The sequence below is a fragment of the Nomia melanderi genome, chromosome 7, assembly GCF_051020985.1.
Source record: "Nomia melanderi isolate GNS246 chromosome 7, iyNomMela1, whole genome shotgun sequence".
Classification (NCBI taxonomy): domain Eukaryota; kingdom Metazoa; phylum Arthropoda; class Insecta; order Hymenoptera; family Halictidae; genus Nomia; species Nomia melanderi.
Window position 1 is genome coordinate 13516391 of NC_135005.1, and position 27843 is coordinate 13544233.

At 52.1% G+C, this 27843-nt stretch overlaps 1 protein-coding gene and 1 long non-coding RNA gene across 3 annotated transcripts in view; one reads left to right on the forward strand and one right to left on the reverse strand.

Annotated features, from left to right (window-relative positions):
• The window catches only part of LOC143174743 (uncharacterized), a 58002-nt gene extending 44578 nt beyond the window's left edge, over positions 1 to 13424 (forward strand). Inside the window, exon 3 of the long non-coding RNA XR_012999039.1 lies at positions 12112 to 13424. This is a non-coding gene — a long non-coding RNA (uncharacterized LOC143174743). The remainder of the gene's footprint in view (positions 1 to 12111) is intronic.
• Positions 1 to 27843, reverse strand: part of Pdk1 (Phosphoinositide-dependent kinase 1) — a 678796-nt gene that overhangs the window by 57883 nt on the left and 593070 nt on the right. The window lies entirely within an intron of this gene.

Here is a 27843-nt window from a genome sequence, read left to right on the forward strand (position 1 = left end):
TGGCAGCTAAGTGGTTAAATTAAAGCCATCGGCTCGTCCCGGGGCAAGGAAACCGGGAATCCCGGCGAGGATCGCGAGGCGAATCGACCAGGAATTTTTCCATTCGATACCGCCGGTTATGAATAAAAGATTTTGGGAATCGTATGGAATAGACATTGAATTGACCGTCACAGTGGTCGCCGTTCAAATTGCTTGAGAACAATTACAATGCGTGAGATGAACGTTATCGAATGAGAGTGTTTCGTAAGTTTGACCAGGTAATAACCTAAGAACCCTGATATCAAATGATTCGTAATTATTGGTTCCACGAAGCAAATTGTACGTGGAATTTCGGAATTCTCCGGTCGACTGATTAATTGAAGAAGGCATTAGGATCCTCGGTGGCTCTCGAAAAGCTCACGAGTGGCCTAAGAGGGGCTCGAACTAATTGGCCTTATTAGTTTCAACGGAACGTACAAGCGAACGATTTGTAAACCGGGCTCGCAGTCATGCGCAAATGATTGTAACACGGACGGGGAACGGGCACGCCGGTGCGCGGGGAATAAATATAATTCCATCCACGACGATCGCCGTAACGTTTACTGGGCCGAATCGATTTGAATCGGAAAATGGCTGGATGGGAGTCTACGGGCGGCGTTCATGATGGTATCGCTCCCTTCCGAAAACCAATAACTCTTACACGGCCGCGACTCGTATGCTCGTTGTTCTCCGTTATTGCGTTGAAATATTTTCCCATTTGTTCCGCGCTACCGCACAGATACATTTATGGGATCCTTTACTCACCGTACCGCGAATCGTAACGACCGTTTGATATAGACTTTCAGTTATTGACCGTGTCACTTTATGGCATTCCTGTGTCGCGCAATTACCCGGATAGAGAGTTAATTAGCCGGCGATCGAGGCTGACCTCCGCTCGCCACCCTTGGACTGTTGCCGGTTACGAAAAATCGCGGCGCGCCGACAATTATCTCCTTTGTCCCGAGCGGCCGAACGTTTAACACGTTCGCTGCCACGAGGATCGCGAGTGTTTCATGTGCCGTTCGTTCTTTCGCGACAGAGATAGATAGAAACATTTATTAATCATTTCGTATCGATTCTTTCGTTCCTCCGTTATCTAATTGCTCGTTATTAACTATTTCTACTCGATATCAACTAACCAAACGGAGAGACTTATTTCTATCGACAACGCATTGTCTTTGTCCCCTTTTCCTTCGTTGTTTCTTTCATTATCGATCGAGCTATGGGAAATCAAAAATCATCTCTATCGAATCAGTATTTACCACTAAGTTCACGCGTCGAATTCACGCGTACCGAGTTTCATAAACATTATCTGTCAACTATTCTCGTCGACTCTGACGCAACCACAGAAATGCATATTCCAATCGTCCACCCTGAAATTTCTGATTCCCTTCTAAATGAATGAACCCAACGTTGAGACCGTGTTCCACGCGTCGCGAGGTTTTCAATTCGAAAAGGTTACCGCACGCCAACGAAAAATACCGGCGAGGTATTCGGCCTCCTTATTGTTGCCCGCCTGAAAAACCGCGCGCTCCGTTCGTGCACGCTTCTGGAACGAGCACGCGCCCATAGATGATTAAGCGGTCGCGTTTCGTATCTTGATAAATGTTACCGGGCACTTAGCGTGATCGCTTTTAATGCCAGCCCCCCTTATCTCTCGCGTTTCATAAAACCGCGGACGCCCCGTTTGATGAGCCGCGGACAAGCGCCGGAGAGGGCACCGGCAAGAAAACCGTCTAGGAAACGCGATGTTCTTCCCCGAGTGCCGGCCGTCATCCATTATGCCTAATTGCGCTTCGATTTTGCGACTCCTAAAGCTCGACGGATGTAACCTTTAAAATGTAAAGTGCACGCGCGGCCGCGTGTAATTAGTGACGTAAATGTAGCCAGATAGCGGTGCATACATCTCAGACAGATAAGACAAGGTGTACAACGTACAATCTAGCGTCGTATAAATCAGTTCGCCAGATAGCATTCGCTTCTCTCTCCCCTTGTGTAACTCTCTCACTCTCGCTCTGTTCTTGTCTCATTCTTTCCCTCTGTCTTTCTCTCCCCTGGTGACCTGGAAGCGGGCTTTTTCTGGGATTCCGGGCCTCCGAGTCGTTGAAGCCGCGACGCCGGGGCGCTCTTATAACTCCGGCTTTCAGCGTTACCACCGGGATCATCTTAACGCTTTATGGGTTTTAACATCTTGAGCGAAGCGTCTCGCCAGATATTTCCATCAACGGTCGCTCTTATGCCTCTGACCTTCGTTGCTGATTTTCGGGCGGTACGGACGGGGCAGGGGGAGCGAAACGACCTCTCTCGTACATAGTGTTTCCCGCGGTTACGACTCGTCGAAGTCTTTCCTCTGTTTCCCGCGATAAAAGAAAGCGATAAACCGGCGTCGTGTTCACCCGGATAGTAACGATCGCTCTTTGAACGGTGATTCCGGTAGGAAAATGCGCGATTGTCCGTCTTCGTGTCGCGTATTAAATTACCGTGTTACCCACGGTGTTTTCTAACCCCTTTTTCACGCGGCGCTCCAGTTTCTCGATGAAGCGTCCGAGTGTCGCGCGGATTTCCCAAAAACTCCGGGAGACCGAGCGTCCGGGAGAAAAAGTGCTTAATAGAAGGTTCCTCGGCGAGCAGGTGCGACAGGTGTCCCCGTCACGCTCATTCGCGATAATTTATTGGGCGAGCAAGAAAATCGCAGCTCCATAACACGGCAAAACCCATGGAACTCGGCCGCTCGCGATACGAAACCGCGCTCTCGGTCGCCCGACCGCTCGCGACGAACGACGTTATAAACACATCTGCCCGTTTTTCTGCGGAATCCGAGATGATCTTTCACGACGTTCGTCAACGCACCGGCGATCCTCCGTGTCAGCTTTACGCCGGTCGCGTCGGGCTAACTCCTCGGAGAGTATCCTCGCTGTGGACGTTCGATCACTTTCACGGGACGTCGACGCTCGGAACGGGGGATTGATACTTAAACTGGAATTCTGAACTATTTAGCGACTCATTGTCATAAATTATACTTTCCCCGGTATAGATCAAACGTATAATGTACCGGGCGACGTAAATAGGATAGACGATCGTTCGTGAAATGCCCGCGAAGCGGAGTCATCGATATTTCTAAAGTGGTACAATTTCTATAGCCGCGAGTGTAATGCGCCACGTTCGAGTGAAATCTGCGGCGTATAATCGAAACGTTTGCCAATTACTATAGCCTCCTTCGATTTTCCTCCTCTAATCGTTCCGCATTAAACGTCGGTTCACACTATAACCGAGTAGCAGTAAATATAACATAATCATAGGTGTAACACGGAGTTCCCCTCTGTTCCCATTAAATTCTCAACAGTAAAACGGTCCCAAGGTTCTCGGTCGCGATAGGAATCACGGGGCAAGGTGTCGCCGGTACAAGATCGATTTCGATCGTCGTCGCGCGCGAAGAATGCCGGCGGAGGTAGCTGACGACCCCATGGACTCGTCCACGGCGCACGTCCAAAGACCTTCAGCCCACATAGGGTGCAGAGTACCCGCGGAAAAAGGAACATTTCCACGCGGCGTCTCCTGGAAACGTGTGCGTGGCAAAGGTGTCCGGGAAACCGGTATACGGCGACAGTCGGATGGATCGCGATCCGCGTCTGGTCCGATCGGGCCGGGCAAGCCACCACATCCGGCACGCGGGGAGAGCGTTTTCTGTCGCCTGGCTAGATCCAGATAAGCGGGAGAGCCGGCCCCGGCCGCGAACAGCGGTTTCTCATACTTAGACAAATCAGCCTGCCATTGAAACCGAACACGCGGACGAACGACTGTCCCTCGGTCGTACACGATCCTGTCAACTCCTCCTGGTTTATTCCTATCCCACGATTGGCCCCGAGTGCGTTAAACCCGGCGCGCGGATCGCGTCTAATGGCCAGCCCGACATTAAACGCGGCGGAATGAAATGTTGCCATTTGACGCGGCCGTTCTCTCGCCGGTTACGGCTTTTTACGCGATATTTCCTTCCCCGCGGCCGACGCTCCCTCCCCTCCCGATGCCCGGCCTATCCCCCTCGCCCAGCTGTACAGTTAGAACAAGCGTGCACGCGTGCCGTTGCTCCTTTTTGCGCGGCCCCCGTCCGGCCGCGGCGGCCGCCCGGCCGGGGGAAGCTGATTTCGTAATCACGGAGGCTGGTCAAGTGCTGTCAACGCCTTCGCAGGACCATTAGACCTTTCCGCCTGGTCCCACAAGGATTATCGAGAGTCCCCGGGCTCTCTTAAGGACCGGCCGAGTTGCACGCGATCGTCCATATAGGGGCGATGATTTAAAACGATCGGGGGGCGATTATCGGGATCCGAGCGCCCGGTAACGGTCAAGTGTTTAAGGACGCGGACCGTTATCGGAGTTTGAATAACAAAGTACTGTTGGCTGGATCTCTTAGAGGAGCAACGATGGAATGCCAGCTGTTAACCGCGGAGGTTGTCATCGCGATCCGTGGATGGCTTCCGTGATTCTTTCATCTTTTCTGGCAAGACGATCTCTATCCCCTTTCGCCTCCATGTATTCCTCTGTTTACGCTGGATCATCAAGTTCTGCTACACGTGTAACGCTAATGTGTAGCTTTCAACGTTCCATCGCGCGATAGTATTTTGCTTACGTAGATATATACTAAACCATGGATGACGAGCGTTAAACCACGACACGGCTCGCACACTATAAAGAAGAAATAGGTGAAAACACTCGGAAAAGAAGTATCGACGAGATCGCGGCGGCCCCCGAAGCGCCGAGGGGATTTTTACGTGCTTCAGACGCGTCGCACGCGTGGGAACGTGGCTTGATCGCGGATCGGACGTGGTCTGATTCGAGGATTCGCAGCCGCGGGACGATCGCGATCGGGAACGGCACGGAATTCGCCAGCGAAGCCTTTAAGTCGCCTCTTTTCTTTTATTGAAACCTTACCTGCCGTATCGCGCGCCGGCAAATATCTTGCCGCGAAAGAGATTCCGCTGGCTTCCTCTGGATTTGTCCCGTTCGATGATACGGGCCGGGGTATATTACACGCGTCACGGTCGATACGCGGCCCCCGCCGACGACGGCCGACGCGTTTCCATTTACCGCGGCTCTCGCCCGCTCCGCTTCTTCGTCGTTTCGTACTTCATTAAAGAGTCCCACCGTCGTCCCGCCCCCCACGCACGCCGCTCCGCGGATTAGCGGGCGCACGCTCGTTATCTCGGATTATCGCCGAAGGAATCCACGCCACTTTCTATTTTTATCGATCCCGCCGCGTTTTTACCCCTATCCCTGTTTCCTTTATTATCCCCGGGGCCGCCGCATACCGCCGCGCAAATTATACATTTGCACGTGATTGCCGCGCCGCGAGGATGGATCACTGCTATTAGAAATCGCGGCGACTCGAGGTTTCTCGAAACCATTAACCCCCGGCCTCCTAACGACCGGAGACCGGCGCAAACCGAATCGGCTAAGTGTGAATATTATCCGTTTCCATCTGCACAAAATGAAACACCGTTTTTCCGAGATAGCCGGTTTATTTATGCGGCGATCGGAGTGATAGCGAGGGAAACACTAATGGCAAATATTTATCGATTCCCCGGAGTTATTTTATTGAATCGATTAGCAAACTTGTGTCCGCCGGTAACCGGCTGCTTTCGAAATCCAAAATTAACCAACAAATTTCTGAAGGGATATTGAACCTCTACGCGTAAAATCCGCAGTTTACTCGGGAACATCGCGTCGGAAACCGTATCGCCGACTCCGAGGATTCGAAAGTCGAGACAAAGTGGGCAGACGGTCGTCGAGGGAGGGAGAAGCGAGAACCGCGATTCGATCAAAGATTTCGAGGCAGGTTTAATACCGCGTCGAGTTTGAAAATCGTCTTTCAGCGGCGGTGCTCGAGTCGCGTCTACCCATTGGAATCTTTCGGCCGGAATACGGGATCCGCGCGGGTAATATCTATCCGTCCCGATTTCTTTTGGCTTTCCCCATTGCGCGACGCACTTTATAGAGCCGGCTCCCGATACGCCGTGCATTATAACGATATATAGGTCTCTTATCGACTATTACCGATGCTGGTAGCAGAAATACGCGACGGTTCCGCGCTTTAATATGCCAGCATATTTCCAACGTCGCGAGGGGATGCCCCGTTTGCCCGGCCCGCGGGAAACTGGTTTCCCCGATGAATCGTCGCTGAAACGATCCGCGAACGCTGATGAATTCGACGGCGACGCCGACGAAAATCGCCCTGTCGTCGCTCAGGTTATATCGCCACCGTTTCCTCGTTGTTCCGGCTCGTCGCTCATCCTAGATTCCTTCTGCTAGACCATCGTCCGTCCACAACTCGATGACTACACCGTCGTGGATCTAATTCATTTTCATCTTTCATCTTTAGGTAGTCCGGTTTCTCTATCGTCTCACTATCCATCGAAGACTAAACGATACGAATTTCCTCTAATACCCTCCGCGATTCTTGTCCTCTACAAATTAAAAGCGATCACTCCCAAACCGTCTTCCACTCTTGCACCGTCGTTACATCGCGGTCCACCCTCGACGAGCGAGAAACCCGCGGTTCCTTTCTCCTTACGTAAACCCGTCCACTTTTCCCCGCGTTCGACGACGGAAAAGAGAAGCGAAAGGAAAATAAAGGAAACCGAAACCGTAAAAGTCGCCTCGGTTTCCCGTGGACGGGTGCGTGTCAGCGTCCTTGTCAATGATAACCGGGTCTGCGGTTTCGCGGTCGAAAATTCAGCTCTCGCAAAGACCCGCTCGCCGAAAGTATCGGGCCGAGATCCCGTGGAAACCGCAACACGTCGGAAGGGGACATTTACCTCGGCCGTCAAGTACCATCCGACCGACCGGCCGGCCGAGCTAGCCGACGCTAGAAGTGGCGAGACAGCGCTTTTACCCTGTCGCGGGGAAATCCGTCGAAGATACCCGTGGAAATCCGAGCACGAGGCGGGGAGCGCGGGCACCGCGGCGGGATCCTCTCGGTGGAAACGCGACGTCCAGGGACCCGCTTCGTGGCTGCTCGATCGTTGGCCTCGAATAACTGTCCGGGAATGCCGCAAAAGGCCCGCGAGGCATTCCGTGCGAGCACCGCGGTAGAACAGATGCGGGCCCCGTCCGCCGATAATTATTTCGCTTCGATTTTGGACGAGACTCAACCCTATTCCCTTTCTAATTGGACTTCGTCCCCGTTTTTCTGAACGCCTCGGGCCTCGCCGGGATATTAGATGCGGGTACTTCTCGGGATACTTGGAACACGGATGGTGTACTAATATTTTCACACTGGAAACCTTGTACCTGGGTGTTATGTAGAGATCTTGGATATTTATGCGTTCATCGTGTAGGAAACTTCGAGATAAACTCGGATGTTTTTTATTAGAAATTGATTTGTTAACATTGGAACTAACGGGGAAATATATACATTGAGAAACATTGGTACTTTATATTTTATTTTATTCCATTATATATTTTATATATCGTAGTGATTGAGTATTTTATATATTGCGTTATACAAAGCTGAATGAAAACTTAATAACTTTGATGTATCAGTGGAGAGTCACCTTTCGAGAAAGAACGGTTAATAAGAGGAGTTACCTTTAAAAGAGACGTGGAGGCTATTCGAACAGGATACTTAGAAGATACGTTTATATTCGAACGCGTCCTATCTTCTCTATAAACGGAATATCTACGACACGAGCGAACGAATAAAAGTCGGTTTCTTCGAAATTTCTCGGGCACGATCGATGTTTACAAGGCAGCAATCGGCGATCGAGCCTCGCAGGAACGTCGTCCTCGGGGAACAATCCGCGCTATTCGTGTCAATTAGCAGGCGTGCAGGTGCAGGTGTGCTCACGCGCTCTCGGCGAGGACCGGCGGCGAGAAAAAGCGCAGGCCGCACTAATTGCGCGGTGCAAACGACGCCTAGGTTCCCGCCGTGGCCCCGGCACCCCTCGGGACGGTTGACGTAACCGTCGGTCAACGTTTTCGAGGAATCGAGGCCGCGCGGGGACCGCGAAGACGCGTGCCACGAGCGCGAAACCGTTTCGCGGACGCGGGCGTGAGAGCCTCGGGTCCGCGTCGCCAGCCGTAACGCGATACACGCCGTCGGTTTCTGCTTTTCCGCTGATCCCGAGGACCGTGCCCGTGCAATGCTATATTATAATTGCTGGAACGCGGAAGCGATACGCTTCTCGCGTGATCCGCTGCCTCACCGGTTCTCTTATCGGGCTCTAATCGAGTTTCAAACGAATCGGCCTGGGCCGAAACGTCGCGGGATTCGACGAATTTGGAATTCGATTTGAACCGGATAATCTGGTCGTCGTAGACATCGGAATCCCGATGATCCGATCATTTCGATTTCTTTGGTTACTTTATAGACTAATGAGATTAGCTCCTCGCGAATTAAAGTGGAAACTTGTAGCGACGACTGCATTAATGCATATGAAATCAGCGATTTGTTTTCTACAAAAAGCGACCTCGGAGATGTTTCTGTTTATCAATGAAATCCTACCTTAACGCCCATCTGGTAGAAGTATTATTGTACTGCTTAACGTACTGCAATAAGAGACAAACATTTTGTACTTACACGCAGAGAATGAAAGAAGATTGCAACGGCGGCCCGGTATTCTGAGCGAGAGGTAGAATTTCGGGTATATACCCGCGAGTTCATTCTACGGATTCTATACATTTCTGGGCTCTAATGTCCCCGGATAATTATGGCACGGCCCGGGCCATTTCGAAATTAATAGAGTCGTCGCGTGGAATCTCTGGAACGAGCCGTTGGCCAACGGCCGCGCGCCCTCCACGACGATAGGGCTAATTGAATTCGTGAAAAAGACTATTTTCGGTGGCCGGGATACGGGGGACGCGCAAAGATTGCGTTGCATTGGGGGAATCGCAAACCGGGAGGTAGACAGAGCGAGCTGGTAGGGTCTTTGGTCGGCAATGGCAGATATTTCGCGGAGCGGAACCGGGGAATGCGGTTCGATGTGACCATTTTGAAAGATCGTATTTGTGATCTCTATACTGTAAAGGAGTCGTTACGGGGCCGTTCGGATGCTGCTCGCGCAGCAATACTCTGCTGAAACAGCGATGTTCCGTCGCGGTGGAGTCCCATAGCTCGTTACACCGACGATATTATTTTTCTGGTTCGCTTACACGCTCCTTTTCTTCTCACGTCGCGGAACGCGCCGTCACGGGGCCGAATATACCTTTGCATTTTGATGGTTTCTTCCCTCCGGTGTTCCTGTTCGTGACCCACGCGAGGATTTCCGTTTTATCCCGAATGAACCTATCTCGGATAAAAGGAACGATAATAGATTCCGTTATACCCCGGGAGTTCGAGCTGCCTCTTGGAGTCCCTTTCGACTAATGAAATTAACCGAAGTTCAATCAACCGTTGTTTCGTTGAATGGAATCGGGAACTGTGTCGAAATAAAGAGGATCGGGGAAGGATTTAACTTCGAAAATTGTTTCACGATCCGCGTCGGAACAACTGCGGAATTTCATTGTCGGCGTTGATCTACTCTCGATAATCTACCCCGGATAAAAGGAACCGTGGATTCGGACGGCCCTGGGAACACCGGCGATCGGCGTCGCGTCCTGCTGTTTATATAATTGCCCGATAATGCACGCGACGGTAATTACAGATTCACTTGGAATCGATGATAATGCAGTGTTAATGTGGGAACGGGCCCCAATAATGCACAGATGTCTCTTCTCGGGATGCGATTTAGCGCTGAGCTGGCTGTAGCTTTTCGACACGATTAACGGGCCGAACCTCCTGGCTATCGCGCTATTTCATCCCGTATTGTGTTCCGCGCCGACTGGGAAAATACGGCTCGCATCGATTCCGGACAATAATGTAACTTACCCGTCCGTGCCGCCGCGATCAAGTGTTTCGATTTAGAAGAGCTGACGAACAGTTAAACGATCGGTGTGCGTTTCCCTCTAGATACGATATCGCGATTACGGTACAAAAAATAGAGGACACGGCGAAACGCATTTTCTACATCTACCTCAGCCACTAACGTTTGTCAACTTTTCTGCTGAGGGACGCACGCTTATGTAAGTCGACTGCGAAGTTATCCGGTTAGAGGCGTTCCTTCTAGGTCGAATATTAACATTCTCCGATCACATTCGCGAACTGCGACTATCTACGTTACATTATAACAAATTCATAGACACCTTAGCCATTCAGAAGATTCATCCAGTACTTCAACTTGACTTCGATCTATGCAACTCTACTCAATTCTCTATTTCCGAAGCTCTAATTATCAAAATCCACGAACAACTTCCCCAGGAGCGATACAATCAAGTTTTAATACGATCGACCAATCTGAATCAGCTTACGGTAGCTACAAAGTTACAGCAATCCTCGAAGAATCCAGGATAAGACAGGTCGAAAGACCCGGCCTCGCCGAGGCGAATAGAAGCAATAAGTCCGCTAAGCGATCGCTCCGATCCCACCGCCGCTCGGTCGCCCCTAACTCGCCGGCCTATAGGTTCCCATCGAAGAGCAGCGGCCGCGATTCCAGATTCCTCCGGTTTCTCGATCACGCCGGGCAGAAGAGGCGCGGCGTGCAGAAATCCCAAGGCCAGGCCGCGGATGACGTTACACATCGCGGGCCATTTAAACCCGGCCGCGGCGTTTCGTCTTCGGCCGCCGCGTGTCCGATTCCATCGGTATTTTCTCGAGGCGTGTACCGATCTCCCCCCACGCGAGGGGAACGACGCGAGCAGCGAGCCGTTTCGCGGCCGTCCGCGATTCACCGAGCCCCGGTCTCGCGTTCCAACGTACACCGGCGCGATCTCCTTCGAATTCCTGCCCGTTTTCGCCGGACAGCCCCGCTCGGGTCATCCGACACCGTGCGCGTGGCGGTCATTCGATCGGCCATATTGGATTCGCGCGACGCGATTCGCCGCAGTTCCTTCCTTCCTTCCTTCCTTCCTACCCGCCCGTTCGCACGTTTTCCTTCGTTCGTTCCTTCCGCGAGCGGTGTTACGCGGATAGAACACGTTCCACTTACAAAGGGAGAATTCGAATATCCTCGTGCCAGGTATCCGGGGCCAGCTCCCTCTAATTGGAAGCGTCCGATGTCGATAGCCGATTCTTGTTCGACGAGATGGTTTCCTACGCCTTCACCTCCGCGGGATCGGAATTAAGCGGGATCTCTCTGATGGTAGCCCGAGGATTGTCCAATTAAGTGCTGCTTACTGTTGCTTTGTTGCCGCGCTGCTAACTGCGAGCCGGGTTCTCCGTATAAAGACGAATTTCGCTTTGGATTCAATTTCACCGGGTATTCTATTGATTATTTGGGGGAAAGGTACGGAACGTTTCCTTAATACCGGCGCATCGGAGTCGAACGTTCGAGAGATTAAAGTGTAACCGCGTGGACTCGCGCTATTATCAAAACGTACGGTTCGTATAATTGTAAATTTCCTTAACGAAGCCTGGGAAATTGGATGTTTCGAGAACGTCCGGTTACCGGTGGAACGATCGGACATTTTTCCGGGAGGATCATGCAGTCGAGGATCGCGGGCGGTTCAATTTGGCAGACGATCGTACGTCGCGTATCTCGCGTCCACTTTCGTCATCGACGTGCCCCCGCTTGACGGGGAGAAGGAGGGACGGCGATGTGTAGAGAGCCACGCGGTTTCGCTCGGAGCTAAAGCGAAGAAAACGCTTGGTATCCGGGGAATGCCTGGTATGTAGGAGCGGCCGTTGCCTGGCCAGGACACGCGAGGATCCTCTTAACCGAGGAGCCCATTCCTTCGGTTACCGAACAAGGACGCCGCGCCTCGGCAGAAATGAATTCGACGAGTAGTAGCTGCGCCCCGAAGATCAACAATCTTCGCGGGGCCGAAGATGGCGGCCGATGATCTTCGGCGAACGACTCGAAGAGAACATGCAAGAAGATGCCCGGCCTCGAAGCGACTGCATTCTTCGGTGCATCTTAGTCTCGAGAAAATCCCGTGTTATCCGCTCGCGACCGAGCAAACGAACTTCACCGGCAGCGGCCGTCCGTTCTTGCCGGCCGCGTATGACTCGCGAAGTCGCCGTTTTTCGGACCGCGTAACGAATAATTCTTGTTTCTTCTGTTTCAGAGCCGGCGAGCAGTGTTCCCCCCGTTCGCGGGCGCGGGAACGATCGGAGAAGAGAGATCCGGCCAGATACGGCCGGTACGTTTTCTTCTTTTCATCGATTCATACGATACATATCTTCGTGATAAATGAACCGCCGCTATCAGATTTACTTCTTCATCGGCGGGGCGTAATTGCTACAGCTTCCACCGGCCTATTGATGATTATGTAACTCCGCGTGTCCGTGGAATGACGACTGATAGGACTTCAACTTGGGTTGGCGGTTTTGTTACGTCCATGTTCTTCCTGGATTTTCTTTCGACTTCGTATGAGTAATTGCTCGCTGATGTATCTATTAGCTTTATAGCCGGAAAAACCTCCAGCGTAACTCGGTGAGTGGTCCACGTTTTTCAAACGGTTACGCGATAAATGTCAATGATAGTTAACGAAAAGAGATTTATTTAGAAAGCCGATGCGCGTGCGGTGAATAGCTGAACAGGATTTTATGCAAGATTCAGCGTACCGATAAAACCAATTGAGAATATAGACGTTCGATGCTTTCAGCGAGATCGAGTCGTGTCGCCGGAGATTACTTTAGATAAACACAGATTTCGTTTTTTATCTTCTCGCACAACCGAATCGAAGGATTCGTGTGTCTCCCGTGAATGTAAGCGTCACACCGAAACGTTTAATAGCAGCAAATCGGCCCATCTGGCGCGTTCATCCCGCGCGACCGTGGACGTATCGTTCCGGCTTCACGGGAGTTAGGCGCAAAGGTAAGGCCGACTCTATTCAATAACCATCAAAAGCCGGCGAGCGTCGATTCTGTAATGTTATTACCATCATTACCGATTAATAACTCAATTGCCGGAAACTATATGTTTACCGTGTTCCCCCGCCGGCCGAGGCGGACGGCTCGCTCGAGGAATTCCGACCTTTGTCCGAAGAATTTCGTGCTCTTACGGCCGTGATTACCGATTAATGATTGAAATCTTCGACCGGCGCTCGTTTATTCGCGGCATTCTAACGGGAGGCCGCCGCAGACATTCAGATTTTCACGGAGAGATCTCAATCTGGCGATCATTTCCATCGTAAATCCTTGTCCGGCGATTTTTTCGAATGGAAATGCAGCACTGTTTATTCATGCGATCTCGGCCTAATGGAAAAACCTGTCTTCGGTACGACAAACCGCTTGTAAATGGACTGCAAGCGTTTATGCAGATTGCCAATTTTATGGATCTATTAAAAGGAAAAACCAGCGTAAATCTATTTCCCGAGGAAAACAATCGTAAAAAAGAAATTATCATTATCGCGGAAGGTGTCGGCGGTGTCTCAGATACTGGAACGAGACTCGAAATATTCTATAAACCGATCGATCCCACTGTTCGTCGGTGTTGAATAAAATAAACGGGTATAATGGAAGCATATTTTCACCGGGAGATGCGTTCCCCATTAGTAACCCGGAGCCATTACAGACCTAATGCTCGGTTTCACCGAAGAACGTTCCATTTCATGGTGGAAACGCAGTCACCAGGCCACCCTTTCGGCGTTCACCAAAGAGAAAGCACCTATCGTCGAGAGAAACTCGCACGGAGGCGACCGGGTCGTACGTTCTCCAAGAAAATTCTTCGCCGATCGTCGATGGTGTTCTCCCGGTAATAAACGGTTTCAGTCTATCGGTACGTCCATCATCGATGACAGATAATAAGTTCGAGGCGTTACTGGCCGCCGTGTTACACGCGGAATGATTGTTCTCTAAATAGACGCAGCTGTAACGTTCGGTTCGATATCGAGTGGACGGTGTTACAATATGATCGAACAATTCGAAACAATTGAAGATTGTTAGCCTCCTTGAACTTTTAACGTAAAATATACATGCGAATCGAACGAACTCTTAGCAATCGGTGATTTGGAAATCTAGATTCTTAGCAAACGGACGAACAATGGAGAAATTGTTACATTCCTGGATACTCTATGAAAAAGGGGAGTAATAGGAAACTCGTTGTATTTCTTGGGGATCAGTGTTTCCTACGAGTTCTTTATTTTAAGCGATCGTTACGGTTCCACGGACCTTTTTCATTGCCGCCGACACGACAGGGCGGAAACCGACTCCGATCGCGGACGGGAGATTAGCAGTGGCGCTCGTGCCGCGGAATAAATGCGGTATCGAGCCGGAAGGGAACAGCTGTCGCTGGTTCCGCGTGCCGGAGGTCGCGGCGGAGGCTGCACCCTCTTCCGACGATCCATTACGAAGTTGCTGGAGCCACTAATTTATGTATTACTAGCTAATCCCTGTAACCGAGTTGCCAACTTTAAGTTCCGTCGAGTAGTCGAGCCGACTTAAGTGCTGCGAAACACGTGGAACGGAAACGGAACACGGAAAGATGAAATCCAACGGCCGGGGACGGCGAGCGGCGCGAATAATGGACGTTGTCGAACAAAATGGTCGAACGATCTTCGGCAACGATCATTTCGCCGCCGGACAACGCGAGCACGTCATAATCGACGCGTCGCCGCGATGACTGGAGGAACAACGACGAGTTACAACATCGCGGTGCTTGTGCAATTATTAGCGAAGTGTTACGGATTCGTTTTTATCGGTCAGATAGCGGGAACGACGTTCGCAGATTGATAATCAGATCGATTTCGATAGTAGTAAAGAGCAAGGTGGCCGGCTAATCATGAAATATATTAAGTCGCCGCGGTAACGACCGGAATAAAAGTCCAGAGTCGTTCACAATTTACGGGGATATATCATCTCGTCCTTAATGAAACCCAATAAACCCATGTTAATCGACTTGCACGGTACTTTTCGGGTATTCCGCGGCCTCGACGCTTCTGCTTCTTCCCGAAACCATCTCTATCCAGAAACGATCGAATCCTCCCTCGCTTAACAATCTATCGCCAGGAGACAACGAAAATCCAATTGAAATATTGAAGTCGCCAAGTAAAATCGATCCTCGAAATTGAAACCAAGACGCTCTAATTCATCGAAGCCGCTCGGAAGGAACCAAGGTAGTCCGCATGAACGAAGGTACATTGCGATACGAGTCTCGCGAAGTTTTCGGCGGCGGGATAGCGCCGGTTGCAACGCGATTGCTCCGCGTCTATGGAAACCGAGCACGGTAACGAACTGTTACACGGTCTCCGATGAAATTTCGAACCGCTGAATATCTGGAGCGCGCGTCTCCAAGTCCGAGCCACGGTTGTCTTCCATTCCCGAAGCGAGTTGCAGCGGCGGCCACGCGCGGCACTTATCAGTCGATTACACTGGCGGATAACGGCGAGAACAAGGCCGGCGCTATTTAGCGAATTCCCTAAGCCTGCCGCCGTCGCGGGAACTTCCATGAGATTTTAATGACCGCGGCACGACGAGCGGCGCGCCCCCGCTCCGCAGGTTCATCGATGGAAGGGCTGAACACGGAGGCCGATGCATTGATCGATAATGACGGCAATAAAACCTGCCGCGTCACCGTAGTAAATCTTCCGCCGCGGAACCGGGATCTTCCAACGCAACGCAACGCAACGCAACGGAACGCAACGCAGGTGCCTCGCGGTTTTCATTACGAGTGGCAATAACCGAACGGGGATTCCTCTCTCGCCGAGGGTGATCCGCCGGTCCAGCCTTTTGATTAACGCGATTGCGGCCCGGCCATAGGCGGATTAAAATCAGCTGCCTGTGCAATCTCCGTTGATTCGAATTTACTATTTTACCCGGCGGATTTGAAAGCGTTCTTAGCGTACGAAGATGTTTCACGGTTCGTTTGCTTTTAGTGCGGAGGCCCGACGGAAGTTTGTACGATAGATTGGAAACAGAAGGAGGAGTCGGGAGGGATGAAGGATGATTTGTGTTTCTCGGGGATTCTCGTGAAAATTGATTCTTCTCGGAGTGTTCGTGGTTGATGCCGGTTCTTCGGGATGTCGGTGTTCGCTGGTTTAGCTCCGTTTCGAGAGGACCCTGATTAATCTCGGTGGATTCGGGCTAAAAATCTGCGCGGAGAGTATCAGTCTATCGAACTGTATCGAACGAGAACGCGTTCGGGAATATTTGGGTGGAACTCGAATTTGACGTCGAGACGATTCGGTGGGAATAGACGAGCCGCGGGATGCCGGAAAGCAAAAGTGAGGAAACGGGAACAGACGCGAGGCGTGTCAGCGTACGCGCGCGTCATTGGAATTAACATGGCTTTATCGGGTAAAGTTTAGCGGCGGCTCGCCGCGAAGCATTCCAGGAATGATCGTTTAATAATATTCCGTTACGTTGGACGTACAAGGTGAACCGGTGTGAAAGGTGATTGCAACGCGGATGCATTTTTATTCGCTTCCACGACTTTCAAGAAACGTATCCACGTTTAGCGATAACGTGAGCGAAAACTCCAGATTCGCCGCGCCGTTATTCGCCGATTTTTCCCGTCGATCCTGTCGATTAGGCTCGCCGATCCGGCGACGGGGACGACTTCGCCGTCCTCTCTTTGCCTTCGTTTCGCGCGGCGCGTCCTTGCCGATCGTAATGGCCGCCGATCGGACGCGAAATCGCTTAATCTTCTTCTTCTCGGTCGAAGCTGCCGCGGCCGGCAGCACGAAAAAGGATAAGGAAAACGCGAATGCACCTGCCAGCCGTGTACAGTCGCCGAGTGTAATTCAAATCGAAGAAATACGAGGGTTCGATCGACGCGTATCCCGTGAAGCTGCGGGTACGGGTGAATTAGTAATCATCTCGTAACAAAAGAAAGTGTCTACACACGGAAAAAAAGGGTCAAGAGGATCACGGATCGGACGGCACGACGACTGCTCGACAGCAAAGGCGACGTGACCTTTCGTAAATCGAACTTTTCCTCGATTGGAGAACGTATCCAGCATGGTTCTCTATTACGGACCGGGACATTAATACTTCTCCATAGTTTTCCAGGTTTTAATGACACTTAATGACGGACTTTAATGCGGAAGAACTTTCCTAACGCCATATACGCGGCCGAAGAGGAGGATGCTCCCCGGACTTTCGTTGCGTAAACGAGACGCGGTAAAACTCGACCTCTAAACATCAATGTCTGCGAACAGCGAGGCTCACGATATTAATCGGCGTCCACGTTGAACGAAGAAACACACGCGTGCCCAGGATTCCACGCGACCGGACCTCATTCGTCCCCGGCAGGCGCGTAAATACCCACGGTTTAACGCGGATCGAATGCGAACGCTGTTAAGTAATCAATTTATATAATCGCGCCACATTTATTCTAATTCCACGTTCCGCGTCTCTGCGGCGGAAAATCCGGCCGACCAGTCCAACGGTCCGGCTGGTTATCAGCGATCGAGGATCTCGATCGGACATAATCGAGCGGCCTCATTAGACGCGGAATAAGCGATAGGCGCAAACAAATGGAGCATTCGCGGCAGTCGGCGTGCGGTAACTATCTCGGCGACGGGTCGCGTCATCGGGCGTCGGTGTAATAACAGTCGGGGCCGGCGCGCGCGGTGATTCGGTGAAAATTACACGGTGCAATCGGATCGCCGGTGATCCCGCTAAGCGTCGAAGGTAAGCGCGACGAACGGTAATCTTCGGAAACGGCGTTAAATTGACCTGCCCGACGACGGGACGGCGCGGGGCTCGCGGGGGAGCGGCGGGATCGCGGGGAAGGGGAGAAGAAATCCTTGTTACCGCCAGAAGAGGTAAGAGGTTGTAATTTCCCCGGGCCGGTTGATTTAATCCCGATCCCGTGTCAATTCGACCGGGCCACTTTTGCCCGGTGACCATTGACTTAGAAACTTTATTACCGTCATTACCGGTCCGCGCGTATATCAGCCGGCCGGCGAACGCGCGGCTCGGGGAGCAGCAAGGTTGAATTTAATTCCCCGCGCGCCTATCGCGCCGCCACGACGATTCGACGGGAATAACCGCGGAACGATTTTATTAGCGGCGGTTGCATGCCGCGACGTATCAATTTGCCGATCGTCGCTTTCTTGCCGCGGGATTCGATCGAACACCGGAGTCACGAATGTTTGCCCGCCGGTTACAGTACGTCTTTATTGCGCGCGTCTCCGAACTACACCGGGGGAACGAATTGACGGGCAATATTGATACTGGAAAGAGGACATCCGTCGTAATCTGGCGATCGAACTCGAGCTGTCTGTCCGTGGATTTACTATTTTCGTAAACATTCCGGCGCAATTGAGATATTCCGAACACTTCCACATTCCCAGTACACCTACAATTCGAGCCGGATGAAAGCACGGTCATTCTCACGGACCCTTAACGTCCCGCTCTCCGGTTTCAACTTCTCCGTGCGTCGCTCCATTTTCTCGGCGTGAAGGATGCGAGAAGACGGAGAGCCCGGAAGGTTAGCAATTGAAAGTATTAGCTCCAGGTGCAAAAGGGGATGCGGAAGAAAAGGAGGAAGCCGAAGGAGGCGGCGAGGGTGTTGCGTGGAAGCGGAGCAGGCGATCGCAGTGCGGTTCTTTGACGGTGGCAGGCCTGGTGGAAAGAGGATCCGCGGGCACCGAGCTTTCCGTGTTTCCATCGTTCGCGGCCGATGCGCTCGATGCCTTTCATCGTCAACGAGGTAAGAAATGTCTGGCCGAGGAGAGTGGGCGACGGGGAGCAGCGCGAGGGGACGGGGCAGGGGGAGACGGGGATGGGAGCGGGCGAGGAAGGAGAGAAAAAAGCCGAAGAGAGTGGCGAGCAGTCGGTCGACGCGGCCTTAGAAGGTCGCTAGCTCGAGCTAGCCTTCTTTAGCATCCTGCATCTCTGCGTTTCCTCCGTCTCCGTCGCGTCCGTTCCACTTCTCTCTCTTCCTCTCTCTCTCGCTCTTTCTCTTTCTTTCTCTCCTTCTCTGTCGATCGCTCGGTCTGTCCGTCCCTCTCTCTTTTCCTCGGTGCAGCCTCCCGACGCCTATGTATCTGTATCGTAGAACGAGTAACGCGGCGAGCAACCTGGCCGCGATGCTCGCCTACCAACGAAACGACCTCCAAGTCCCCTGAACTCGGCTCCTGTCTCGTCTTCGTCGTCGACCGCTGTCCTGCTCCTTCTTCCTCCCCGTCCTCTTCGTCGTCGTCGTCGTCGTCGTCGTTGTCCTCTTCTTCTGTGTTCTTCCCTTTCCTCCGGCCGAGCCACGAGCCACGAGATGCACCTGCGTCCGCAGGAATTCCGTAACGCGGCCTCTGCTACGGCTCCGTGAATCTTTCCTCGATAGAAACGACGGGACGCGTGCGAAGGTGGATAGCTGCCGATGCTTAGCAGTGATCACGCGTCGAGTACCGAGAGAACTTTTATAACGACTCGAGTATTCGGAGAATTGTCCCGTGATTACCAGAGGTTATCGTCTGGTACTGGAACTATATGTGCCGCCTTTTACGCGGTAATCGAAGTTTCTCTGGAAATCGAATACCGGATTGTCTATGGATCGTTTCCAAGGCGTCCGTCATCTTAGATAAACGACGAGCAGAGGCCACAGAGTGGAGCAATTAAGAACGTAATCAAGGAAGTCGATCAAAATCGATGGCTGAAATAAAAGAGCAATCTCCGACGCAGCGTGGACTGACAAATTAGCAATTCCCGTCCCACAATAAGGACACTCCCGCGCGGCGTGCACCGGATGCCTGCACACGACACATAAATTGTCCCGTCCTCCGATTGGTCTGGCTGAAGAATTCTATGGATCCTATGGGAACACCGAAAGATTGCGATCTTCCGTGAAAGCGGTCTCCGAGCGGAGTCTGCCTCGGCAGAATAGGAAGAATCACGGCGGACCCATCAGATCCGAGGCGAGGGGGACGTTCCCTGCCCCATGTTTCGTCGTCGAACGATACAATGCCGGGTTTCCCGCCTCCCGCGTCTCGCTCGCTGGGAAATTCGCGTACGCGTAGTCGGTGCGTCAATCCAGCGTCAGCATGTTAAAGGAACGGGGGCGGCGGCGGCGGTGGCGGCAGCCCTCTGTCGATGGAGAGGAAACCTCGCGTCTCCTTTTCCCGGCGAACTGAGACCCTATTGATGGCGGTGTCTCCGGGTTCTCACGCGCTATTGGACAAGCCCCAGCTCCGACCGTATTTTAACAGGCAACGGTTGCTGGCTCTTCTTGTAAGCTGGATTCGGTTCGAGGCAACGCGACACTGAATTCTCGGTCTACCGTTCAGCGGGAGCCTCCTCACTGCACTGAACGGCAACCTGTTATCATGGGGATGGTTCCTTTATTTCGAAGTATTCGTTGCATCCGAGTGGAGACTCGTGTTCGAAAATATTTGTAAACGGGAACTTCGAGCTTAATAGCTTGAAACCTGCTTGAAACACCTGAGATTCGAATAAATAGTCATCGGAAGGGAAAATATTTCTTTTCGAGGATTAGTTTGTGTTACATATAATGCAATGTACGTTGATTTATGGGGACGACTTTGAATTTTGGATTAGTATAGAATATTTCAAGAGGTCCGTGGAAACTATTCGATCATTAAAATCGGATCCAACGCGCCGATGGACACCCCCTCGGGGACGAGGGAGCTGCGCTCGCTTCCCTTGGCGTCCACCCCGCGATCTCCTTTTTTATTTCTTGCCGCATTCACCGGCCACTTTTTCTCTCCTTTCACCTCGGCTCCCCTTTTCACCCTGTTTCCTTTCTGCCGGCTCTTTATCCCGTTTTCAGCTTCTTTCAGCGCGGGCCGACGTGTCCATTCGCGATCGCGCACAATAATGCGAGGGATAGAAGGGCTGAAAACCCGCAGATAGGGTGCGGGCATTCATTCCCCCTTTCCGGCAGGTTTTCGGCCAATTCAGTCGTACAGACGTTCGAATCGTTTCGGACATTAATCAAATTTAAAGAGGCTCGAGAAGTCGCCGCGGGAATCTCCTCAATAAGTCTGGGGCTCGTCGATGCTCCCGCGGAAAGTCACGACCCTCGTGAAACGACGTTCGCAAATAAAAGCGTCCCGCTGCTGATACCTCGGGAAATGCTTTCCCTTTTCGTATTCACTGTCATTAGCAAATGCACAGTATCTTTAACATGCACGTCGAACGGAGGGCAAATGCAGTTAATATTAAGATTAAATGAAGCGAAACAGCGAAGGATATGTTTATTCGAGAAACTAAATAATGAAGCATCAAGAAAGTTAGTATTAACCCTTTGCACTCGAAAGATTTTCACTAGAAATATTCAATATTCTTCGATGAGATACAGACGATGTTCTTTGAAACTAATTAACGAGGAAACATATAAATTAAGAAGGAAAGTTATTTTATAAGACTTTATAATTTTGCAAATCAAATCAAGTGGTAACAGAGTCACCTCTCGAGTGCAAAGGGTTAATACAATTGACTGGTTAAACTTTATTAGAATAACATATCATTATTCTCCTGAGAAATACACATGATCTTATTAGTTTGTTCTTCATTCTAACCTTTTGCGGATGAAGATTCTTTGAAATATACAGCTTTAGTGGATTTAGCTAAATTCCATATGAATTGCTTAAATAATAGGAGAAACAGAAACTACGTGATCTCTTGCTGTTTGACTGATTAAATCATTTATTCGCGACTTAGTCTTCGGAGCACGAACATCTCGCCGAACTGTCGACATTCGCCCGTAAAGGGTTCACGGAAGAAGTTCCATTATTGTAACTAAACAATAGCGGAATTCTTTTCTTCCGTCGGCAAGCTGCAAGAACCGTTAAGATTGACAGTGTGCGTGGGCGCATCGGTGAACTTTGTGGAAGGCCGAATCACGAGGAACGATCGGGGGAGTATCGGACGTCAACAAACAACTTCTGCGAAGTTGGTAGGCGCGCCCGTGGGGGGATGATTCCGTGAATCACGCGGCGTATCGGCCAAGAACCTATGCGTCACCGGTTATAAACCAACGGACGGACGGGGATGACTTCTACGAATGATCCCGGCGATCGGTCCGCAGCGGATTTTCTCGGATCCAATCGAGACGAGTGAATTAAGTCGACGGGGGTTGACGTGGACGTCCTGCTCGCATCAGCTTCTTCGTTTGCCAACGCTCGATTCTGAGTCAGACCGTGTTTACTCTGGACGCTGTAATTAAAAGGGGCCGACTCGCTCCGAGATTTATCGATACAATACTTTCACGAACACTCGCACGAGGGAAACGAATTTTTGATTCGGAGAACCGCAGACTTTATTCTCGAACGTATTCTGAACTCAAGCGAACTGAAAGCGATAACTTTCAACATTACAAAGAGTCAATACCTTTAATTTATTGTATACTCTATTAAAGGCTACTCGAATATCATTAACACGTTAAACGCCATGTTAGTCATTGATGACCGACGCTTTTATTTGAAACAATCGTAACATGCAAGGTAACGGATGTCCAATGAAAATGTTTAATAACGTGACTAAGCTGATAATAGTGTAATTCAAGGTAACGGCGAATAATTAATCATTGTACCTGCTTTTTCTTGCTACAACGGAATAATTATAATAAAATGGTCAAGATTTTCGCTTAACGTGTTAACTGAGATTCGAAATTACAGTGAACAGTCGACGATTTCGATTCATTTCCAAGCATATTGCCTGTAACCACTTAACATCGTTACGAAACTCGCGGACCGTTCGTTTCCACGATCTCCATAAATCTCGTCCCGTCGGAAGGCGGAAAAAGGAAAAGGAACGGCTCCGCCGATTTGTCCGGCAATTCACCGACAATTAGAGGTCGGCCGCGGGTGTCCAGCCGGCGATCGAGACAATCATCGATACCGTCCGCATTCGTTCACTTTCACCGGCGAAATTATCCGGCGGCGTCCAATTATCCGGCAATCAATAGGAATCCGCGATCCGTATCGGTCCGATAAGATCTCGGCCCCCACCCCCCGATCCTCCGCGCGCCCGCGGAGCGAAGGTTCGGCCAGTAACGGTCGTCCGTTGTTTCCTCGCGCCTCGATACACATCCGATCCAGTTTCGTGGATCGTGCGAACCGGCTGCGATCGAGTTTCGCACAAATCGCGGGGCCCCGGCTTCATGCTCGATCACGGGGCCAGCGATGCTTTAAACTCGCGTCTTTATTTCTTGCTCTCCGCCGTGTCACCGTGACCTTCTTTCGCGCTGCGGGCCGGATCGGTCGAATTTCAACGGCCGCCGAGCGCCAATCCCGCGAGATTTCAGTCCTGAAATCTCCATCGTGGGAATTTGAATCGACGGGAACGACACTGTCGACGTGGAACAGCTAGAGTCGATATGGTTGACGGCGTTGCTCGTCGAGTAATGGAAGCTCGACGAGAATGACGAATCGCGATCTTTAGAGAGCAGATGTTACGCCTGTAGATCTGCGTTGGATGTTGAGAAACGATTCCCCGCGAGCCGCGAGTTTCATTAATTTTTTCCATTTAGACGCGTTCCGCGATGCACAACGGCGACTTTAATGGAGCGCTTCGTTCATTACGGGCGAGCGGTATCGGGAACTACCGTGCGAAAGGTATCCAGGAACATATCGTGATCCCTATTGTGATATAAACACTTCGCACTTGGCAGCATTGGCACTACTTTCCGATTTCGTACTTTATATTTCATTCTTATCTTCGTCCCCCTTAGATCCCGCGCATCGATTACCTGCTTAGGTTCACGGGTATGGAGCGTTATTATATGCTAATGGCAACGGAGCCCGCCGGTTTATGGGAACCTCGAGCATATCGTGGACAAAGAGTTAAAATGTGGCAAAGCGGGAACGCGTTACAGTAAATTCCGCCGGCAATTTTATGCTTGACTGGGCGCGTTCGTTCGCCTTAACTCACCGGGCCCGCGACGGTATTCATAATTAATAATCCGACCGAAATGTTTCGCGTCCGATCCGCCGTCGTTCCGCCTTCTAATATCCTTATCGGAGTGAAATCTCCGACGGGAATACCGTTCGCGCCCAATAAAGAACTCAAAGGACGCACGCGAGCCGACAACGATCGAGCACACCTGAATCTAAATCTCTGTTTACCCAACGTTCGCCGCGCAAAAACCGTGACAACTTGATCGCGCCAGATTTCATTGACGTTCACCCGAATAAGAACCGTGAAACACAGATTCCGTTCAGTCTTACTTTATCTTCCGAATGCCGCAACAATTAAACGACTATTGAAAAACGTGAACGCTGATCTCGAAAAGCGGCATAAGACAATTTCATCTAGTCGACGAGCTGAAGAACGATTCAAGCGATTCACGATTGTCTCGATCGAAGCTCGCAGGAATCGTCGAGTCGATACAGCTCGCGTCCGGGCGCTGTATATCAGTCGACGACAAAACGGGAGCACTCCCGGCAAAAAGGAGTCGCGGTGATCCAGCAGCTCTCTCTCCAGCGATCGTCTCCCCCGTGCTAGAAGCAACCGCTTGCGCTCTCGCGCCGGTGCTCGCGCGTCCCATCTGGAACCGGCGTTATAAATTTTCGTTTTACGGTGTCCTGGGGCGGTGATAGGATCCGCGTCGCTTTCGACAAATGAATACGTCCACTTAACATCCCGTCCAATTATCCGAACAAGACGCTTAGCGCGCGCCGCGCCCGCAGCCGATAATAGGTAGAACTTTACGAGGAGGGCTTTTAATAGAACGATATCGGCGCTCGCCTCGCCGCCGCTATCCCTCGGCATCCTGTTTTTCCCCTGGCCCCGGTCGCCTTTCATCGGTCAATTTCCATCAGCCTCCCGACAGGCTTATCCTCTTCGCGCACGGGAGTTCCTCCGCGCGTTCCATCGGGGGATACTGATAGATCAAAGTCGGCTGGGAAGGATTTCTCGGTGATTTCTCGCGCCGGCTGCTCCGGGGGCGGCTCGGGGGGGGCGGAAGAGTTATCGCGAACAATGTTTCCTCCTCGTGCGGAGGGTCGGCTGAAAAATCTTCCCCCCTACCGCGGGAGACAGGCGAGACTAGCTGGGCGAGGCTGAGAGCGAGGCGCGAGGCGCGCGCCGCGAACGGTCCCGCCGAGGGAGCTTTCGTCGCGTGAGAGCATCGTGAAAGTGACCGCTCACCGGGGACGAAAAGAGTTCCGAACGCTAACGCGGACGTGCGCGTGTTCCTCATCTTTCTTGGTGACCTCGGCCGCGTCGCTACTTTCCACGGCAATCTTTTCCTGCCGCGGCCGATCCGCAACCGAGAAAGCCTCGAGAAAGTCACCTGGAGCGTCATCTTCGTCGTCGTCCTCGTCTCTCGTGTTTCTTCGACGGGGAACGTTCCGACGTTTTCGTCTTGCTCGAAGTTAGCCCCTATCTCGTTGACCAAAGTCTTTATATTCGAAGTAAACGATAATGAACTGTAGTTGTCTTACAGCTGGGGTCTATGAAATCGAGTAGTGGTAATAATAACGGGAATGAATATTCGTAATACTATTACGCGCGAGATATCTAGAGAATAGAGGAGGTCAAGAGCAACGGAGTACAATGACCAAACTGTCTCTTGCGACGGCAACATCCTGGCGGCTATCAAAGGCGTAACGAAAGGGTTGAGGGGAGGTCCAGCTCGCAGGTTCGATCGGACGATCGGCTCTCGGAACGAGTTACGGGGGCTCCGAGGTGGCCGGTGAAAGGAAGCCCCGAAGACAGGCCTGACACGGCCTCTCGGCCTACGTTGCCATCCGAGAACTTCCTGCTTTTATTCCGGCCGCGACGATTACGTTTTCGTGTAGCCGCTCGCTCGCGGATAAGATAGCCGGAGCGCAGTGGGTGCGGGCGAGAGCCGCTCTCGCCTGATTCGTTCCGTCCGCAGAACACAGCTGCGAGGGATGTTCCGGCGTGATCCGTTTGATAGATTCCCGGGATCCCGGGCACGATGCGAGCGGCCCCGCTGTTAAATACGGTTTCACGCGTTGCCCCGGCGTACCGAGCCGTCCGTAATGGCCGGGGCTATCTACCGCCTTCGAAAGTTCGCGCGTCCCCGTATCGATAGGTTCCCATGGGCTCGCGAGGAATGCTTTTCACCGAGAAATTTAAAGATCAATCGCGGCGCGCGCGAACCTGGCATTTACCTCGAAAGTTCTGCTCCGAGCCCGGCCGGCGGATTGTCACGGATTATTGTGATTACGAGCTAGAAACGGGCGACGACTCTCGGAACGTCCCATGGGGTGAGAAGTCGGGGGCATCGGGCGGACGCGGGCGGACGGGGCGCACCGTTCGCGAGATCGGAAACGCGCGAATGCACTTCAGACGTGGAACCGGCGGATGCTATTCTTCCCGAGGCGAAGGACGGCTGTTTCCCCCCCTCGTCTCCGTTTCATCCGATTAAAGACGGCTGAATGGATACGCGGAACCGTCCGACAGAGGCGGGTGCATCATTGCGCCAATTGCAACAGCCGAGCGCCGAACGAGACCGAATCTAAGGAACAAAGGAAGGTTCCCCGAACTCTTCTCCGGCGGGGGGGTTGAATGGCTGCTTCCGTGGCTCTAATTCGCGACTTCCTCCCGCGTATAAAATGATCCGCCCCCCCCCCCCTGTCGGTCATTGAAGAATTCGCGTGTACGTCCCGATCCCGGCGCGATACGTCTCGACCGGAGAAGGCGGCGACGCGAGGATCGCCAGTGGAAGAACAAAAGCGGTCTCTCTAGAGAGCAACCGGCTCGGTTGCCCGCTCGAGAGGACGTAGAAAGGATCCCCCTCGATGGGCCCGCCGAACGGCCGACTTTCGAAATGCGCTCGCTCGCGCAGCAATTGGGTTTTAACGCTTCGGGAGTGCTAAATGCACCGTCGACGTCGTGTATCAGCGATTCAGGCTCTCCCGGTTATCTACGGCGTCGATCGCCGATTCCAGGTATCGTTGGCCGGCTGTCGCGCCGATAAAGGAGCAGAGAGAAAGGGATAAAGAGAGAAAGAGAGAGAGAGAGAGAGAGAGAGAGGGAAAGAGGCAGAGCAGCGAGTCAGACGCGTTCGCGCGTACTTACGAGCAACCGGATAGAGGGACAGGCAGTGCGTAGGATCGCGAATCGTGATCGTATCTACTCGGTATTTAGATCAACCAGCCTCCAGACTCAGTCTGCCGCGCGACCGGAGTCAAAGACCTCCTCTTCCTCTTCCTCCATTGGAATCCGATCAGAAAATCAGCGGAGGCGTTCGTGCGCTCATTCAACCGCCCCCCACCTCCCTTTTAGCGGTCCCTCGTCGCTCGCCAGATCGGTTAACATCCCTCTCCGGTGTGTCCACGGTACCCTAATGCACCCGGCTGACTTACGAGCCGGCCCATCGCGGCGAACGTGACAATAAACCGCCCACTTTCGACTAAACGCTAAGCGTCGCCCCGTTTCTGGTAGTCGAACGTGAAAGTTACGATTCGCGATAGCCGGTCGCCGCGTGCGTGACCACGTTCGGCGACGCTGCCAAGCGGAACCACCGGCAACGACGACGACAACGGCGACGACGACGACGACGACGACGATGTGCGACGGCGACGACGCTTCTGGTGTCTCGATTGAATTTTCCCTCCGGGGTAGGTAAATGTCGCGGCGAGCCGACGATAAATGCGGCCCGTGGTTCTCGGCGTGTCCGTCGGCCACGGTGATAAATAAATTGGCCACTCTCCGGGTATCGGCCGACTCGGATAGCCGAGCCGAGAAAGTTAGGACCGGTTTTGTTCATCTCGTCCGGCGAATCGCGCACCTTAAAATTCGAGTCCGCTTTGATACGACGGGATGCGCTGATGCGCTTCGCACCCCCGCGATTAGCTTCTCGAATGTTTTGTTCAATTAAGGATCGGCCGGCGACGGAACTTTCTCTGTTACGCGAACGTGACGCGGAAAGGTGAAGCGAGGGAAAGCGGAGAGGTGGGAGGAAGTTCTTTCGACGCATC